The sequence below is a fragment of the Sminthopsis crassicaudata genome, chromosome 2, assembly GCF_048593235.1.
Source record: "Sminthopsis crassicaudata isolate SCR6 chromosome 2, ASM4859323v1, whole genome shotgun sequence".
Taxonomy (NCBI): domain Eukaryota; kingdom Metazoa; phylum Chordata; class Mammalia; order Dasyuromorphia; family Dasyuridae; genus Sminthopsis; species Sminthopsis crassicaudata.
The window spans coordinates 83,390,660-83,396,659 of record NC_133618.1 but is presented as its reverse complement, the minus strand read 5'-3'; positions in this window follow the sequence as shown (position 1 = coordinate 83,396,659).

Sequence of the window (6,000 nt, the reverse complement as noted above, 5' to 3'; positions counted from 1 at the left end):
GGTTTGGCCTGATTTCAGTACCTAGAAATGATAGGCAGAACATTGATCTTCAGTATGAGTTCAGCCAGAAATCTCTATTTCTATACTTTTCAACCATGGTTATTGAGAGTGGCTCAGTCTGTTCAATGCTAAGGGCAACTTCCTGCATCAACTTCCTGCATTTCAAAGGTCATGGTCAATCAATCAATCAACAAATATTTATCAAGTACTTTGCAGTGCTAGGTGCTGGGAATGCAGAGACAAAATGCAATCACAATAACAAATGAAATCACGTCTGCCCCTAGGGAAGTGTATATTCTAAATGAAGAGAAAAAAAAAAAAAATATATATATATATATATATATATAAAAGCATGTGCAAAAAGGTTCATCAGACTCAAGAATTCTTATCCTGAAGGTGAGAAGAGTCCTGCAATCTTTTAAAAATCTTTTTATAAATATTTCTACATAATTGTGTTCCTTTATAATGATATACAAGTAAAAACATTATTCTGGGAATCTTCATTAGATTGACAAATAAATCCATGACACAGAAAATGTTAAATATTCTTCTAAAAATAAAAGATCTTCCCTATCTAGCCAGCAGCCTTGGATGTTTGCAAATCCAGGGGATTCTTTTAGGTTCTATGGGGGTGCCTATGCATATTTGAGATGATTCCTAAAGAGATTGGTATAGTTTCTTGGGAGGGATATCTCATTCTTTTCAGGTTCACAATTCTTAACTTTCATGACTCAGTTGTTCACTGGAATAACGGGGTTTTATGGCAACTGGAAATTCTTTCTCCCATCTCTATAGCTTTCCCAGAGGAGATCATTAATCAGTACTCCAGCTGCCTCCTGGAACACTGAGAATTCATGGTTCCAGAAAATCTTCCTTAGCCATAAAACATGAGTGCTTATGGCTGAAATCCTAGTGTCTATAACCCTAAATTCCCATCCAGAAGAGTGGTGCAGAAATCAGTCTTCTGCTAGAATATGGGGAGATGATGGATAGTGGGTAACTCATTTAAATCTGACAGTTTCCATGTTATCTAAAATAGACAATTAGGGTAGGACCAAATGAGCTGTTAGAAGAGTTAACTGCAAAAAATAATTAGAGATACTTAAAGAAAGGTCAGTAGAAGAGAAAATTTATAATTACATTTCATGCTTGAACAATTACAACATTGACTAGTGAATTAGTCTTTAAAAAAAGGAAAAGTAATTTATTGTGTCTTTGCTAAAGTCCTTTTGCAATTATTTATGATGATGTGGAAATGATGCCGGACTCTCCATTATTCAGTCATCAGAACAAACATTCTGGATATTTGCACCAAGTTGAAAAGGCTCTGGGCAGAGGCCTACCAATGGGTGGTATTCCTCTTAATCAAGGACAAGTCTAGGTAAATTTGGAGTGGATCAACCCCAGGTTGACAGCAGAATAATGACTTTTTTGGCCACCACTATTCTTTAACTAGAGGGTGCTCTAGTGCACAGAGTACCAGGCCTGGAGTCAGGAACATTTATCTTCCTGAGTTCAAATCTGATCTCAGATACATTTTTTAAATAATAAAAAAGGAAAGATTACACTAAGGATAAAGAATACATATTAACCAGGTTCACAGAGTGCAGAGATGCAATTCTTTCTCTTGGGGAGACTGTGACTGGTGGATCACTTGAGCATGGGTAACAAGATACCTAACAAAAGGCAAACCAGCCCAGGATGGAAAGGAAGCAGATCAAAGCTCTGTACTGATTAACGAGGGGGGGGGGGCAGAGCTAGCAATTGATCACTGAATTTCTAGCTTGAGTGAGATAGGGAGACCCAAGCTCAAAAAAAAAAAAAAAAAAAAAAAAATCTATCTAAGAAAAAACTCCTGGGAAATTTATGTTTGTCCTAAGGCTTACCAGGGTGTGATCCTCATTTTGCAAGAACCTAAAGCTATAGAAAGACAGCAGGGGTTTGACCAGCCTCATGATCTATCAGCAATGATAATAACCTTTTCAATCTCTTTAAATGCTTAGCCTGCTTTGCCCAGGTTTCGGGAATCGGCTGATGTTTCAGTTCATTGGATCCATAAATCGACACTGGTCTTTGCCAATTATAGAACTGACACCTCCTCTCCCAACCCCCTATACTCTGTGCCTTCCATAGCATTTATACCAATCTGCCTTGTATTGTGGCTATTTGTATCTTATATCTCTGATTAAACTGCAAATTCCTTGGAAGAAGGAACAGATGGATTGTGTCCTACACATAAGACCAAATTCAGTGCCATGACCACTAGAGGTGCATCCAGATGTATTTGTTGAATTGACTTGAGCTGAATAGAACTCGAGGCATATTTTATATGAGGGATTTCTCTAACCTCTATTCCTAAGGAGGCAAATTGAAAATTTCTAGATGTCATTAAACCATTGCTTGCTTCTTTAAACCAAAAATTGAGGGAATTTAATTTTCCACTTAAGATGTAAAGTATATTCATGAAACTGAAATGAAAAAGAAAAAAAATAGAGAAAATAATCTATTTTTCTTTTTCCTTTGTCTCTTCTGCTCCCTGCCTGTTTACTCTCCAGGAATTGAATTCTGACACTCAAAGATTACTTATCTTTTATGGGATTCATCTGCTCCCAAGTCCTCATTCTCAAAACTATTATCTTCTGATCTATTGGTCTCATGTTCTTACTTTTTTTTTGCTTTGCCTGCTATCTAGAGTCTTAGATATTTCACTGACCCCTGAAATTTATATGCCAAAAATCAGAAGCAACATCTTCTTCTTCTCTTCAGTAATGACTATATGGAAAAACCACAGGGATGATGAGTGTAAAAGAAGGCATAAGAAGAGTCACTTAGATATAAATATCCAACCTTCAACAACCCTTTGAGGTCACTCCCATTTGAAGAGGCTCAAGGAGTGAGGAATTTGGGGCAGCTAAATAGTTTCCTGCTTCTTATCCTGGTCTGTTTCCCTTTTCCTTCAAGATCTTTATACTATATATTTTTAAAAGTACAAAGACTACTGACTCTAAGGAAAAGTTGTTTTCTCCCACAAAATTCTGACTACTTTGTCATCTCAACAACGAACAGACTGAAATGAAATAAAAACCTTGGTCTTGGGTTGCATTTTCCTCTCAAGCTTAGAATCACAGAATCTTAAAATTGGACAGGAACTTAGAGGTCCCTCTAAGATTCTTCATGACCATATATCTCCAAAGTGGACATTTAGCCTTGGTTGTCAAGAAGGGAAATTTTTCTTCAGAAGTAGCACAATTTACTTTTGGATACTCTACTTGTTAGAAAAGAGGAAGTAAGTGGCTCAGTGGATAGAGTGCTGGACTTGGAGTCAGGAAAACTTGAGTTCAAATATAGTCTCTGATTTTTGCTAACAGTGTGACCTAAGCAGACTTTTAACCTCTGTTTGCCTTTATCCAATGAAGAAGGAAATGGTAAACCCCTACAATATTTTATCCTTACAAAAACTATGGTGGGTAGATGCCACTATTATCACCATTTTAGAGATAAGGAAATGGAGACAATCAGAATTAAGTGACTTGCCCAGGGTCACATAGCTAGTAAGTATCTGAGACCAGAATTAAACTTAGAAAGATGAGTTTCCTGACACCAGGTCCATATTTCTAGGCACCATCTTAGCTTCTCTTTCTCCATCTATTCTGAAAACTAAACATTGAGGCTTGAAAAAAGTCTCTGTAAAACATTTTAAGAAGGGATATTTGACAGCTATATAAGTTATAAAGAATTAGATTGCTGATTATATTTATGCACAAGGAAGAATTAATACAAGAGTTAAGGAGAGTAAGAATTCATATTTACCTTTAGGAAAATAGTATTTTAGATTTGAATTGGGAAGGCCTCTGTGATATCTCTAATCCATCTGCAAAATCATTGCAGATTACAACATTGAAACTCAGAAAAAAATAATCCCAAGGTTATTCAGTAATAGGTACAAAAACTTGGATCTAAACCAAAACTTTTTGTCTCCACATCTAGGATTTCTTTTTTACCATTGAATCATGAAGTCTCCTAAGTTCTTGAATTTAGGGGACCTTCTTTTAAAAACTTCTTAAAATTTATTTTATTTTTAATGTACTGAATAAAACAAACATTTCTAAAACAGTATAATACAAAAGATGATTGCAATGAAGTATATAAAGCCTGCTATTCCTTTTAAATATACAACAAAGTTATGTATATTTCTTTTTCTCTTTTTCCTTTTATTCTCTCTTCCCAAGATGGTCACCATGTTCTGCTCATTTTGTTCTGCATTATTTCATGCAAGTCTTTCCATGATTTTCTAAGATCATTGAGCTCATTATTTCTTATAGGACAGTAATGTTCCATCACAATCAGATACCACAACTTGTTCAGCCATTCCTTAATTGATGAGCATCCCTGCAATGCCAAATTCTTTGCTACCATAAAAAGCATTGTTTTAAACATTTTAGAACACAGAGATTCTTTTTCTTTTTCCCTAATCGTCTTTGAATAGACCTAGTAGTGATAACTTTATGTACATAATTCCAGATTGCTCCCCAAAATGGCTGGATCAATTCACAAATCTAGGACCTTCTTGAAAGTTTCCAGAATATGACTTGGTGTAACTAATTATATCAATTTCTGGATATTTTTCATTCCTTACCAGTCTTAAAGCAGGTGAATTAAAGATTCAAATGAATCAGTTTATTAAGTTATTCTGCCCCCCAAAGCTCTGGAAGAAGACTTTGGGTTTTGTGAGCTTTGTTCTTTCAACAGAGGAAATGAAGAGGGATAGAGATTCTTAGGTCAGGGATCTTAAAAACTTTTGTATGGGTGTGTGGAAGGAATTTTAAGAGAGGAAATACTAAAACATATAGTTGGCATACCAAATGGATGATTCTGGGCATTGAGGCATTTGAAGCTATAGTAGGATATATGGGCCCTCATGAGGATGTATACTTTCAAATTGTTGGGTAGTCATCAAGAAAGGTAAATGAATTTGACCAAAAAGGATAGACTAAGGCCTCTTAAGGACATAGTTCTGGCAGTCCTAAAATTGGCTGATTCTTGTATGGAGATCATATATCTTAAGTCAGCCTTGTATTCCCAGGGTCCCATCCTAGATGAATATTCTATCATATCATTTAAATATCCCAGTCCTTTTTTATTGGAGCTGTGTGGTGTGTATGTATTTATGAAGGGACGATTTTAATCAGGTGTTAAAAACCCTACTTACAGAAATTGGTAACTTCTGCGAATTTATAGTATTGGATAGTTTTCTGGTATTGTGAATTTTTGTGATTTGCCTATTAGTCTTAAAAGGTCTTAGAAAGATCTTGGAAAGTCTTAGAAATATGTGTCAATGGCAAGACCTAAACCCATTTTTCCCTGACCCCAAGGTCTACAATGTCACTAGTGAGCTTGATGCCTCTAATTTCATTATCATATTAATCATTGCTGAAGTGTATCTCTAAATTAGTTCTACTTTCACTTAATTCTATTTTGATACTGGCAAATATCCTATAAAAAACAAAAACTCACATATAATTTATCTTTTGTATCAATCTGTATTTTCTCTTATGAGGTTGTGCTTAAAGTCAATCTCTCTCTCTCTCTCTCTCTCTCTCTCTCTCTCTCTCTCTCTCTCTCTGTCAGTCAATGACCTGAGAAATTCATGGTCTAAAAAAAGCTTCAATTCCCAAATCTTGTTATAAAAAGGAGGCATCTCTTTTTTCTCTCTTCCAAAAATGATACAATTGCTCCCAATTGTCCTAACTTGCATTGGTTAGGAGGACCATTAGAAGGACAGGTGAGTCATTCAAGCAATAGAGTAAGCAAAGAAATCTGTTTTCACTCCCCTCTTGTAGCAGAATTAGGACTTATTCCTCAGTCTTTCTTTCCAAAAATTTTCAACAGAACAAGATAATCATTCTGTTGAGATAGAATGGGATTCATAGAGGAAGTCTATCTCAGTGTCTGAAGGTAGCCCAGGAAATAAATGTTTGTCAGTAGTGAAAGGAGGAAAAT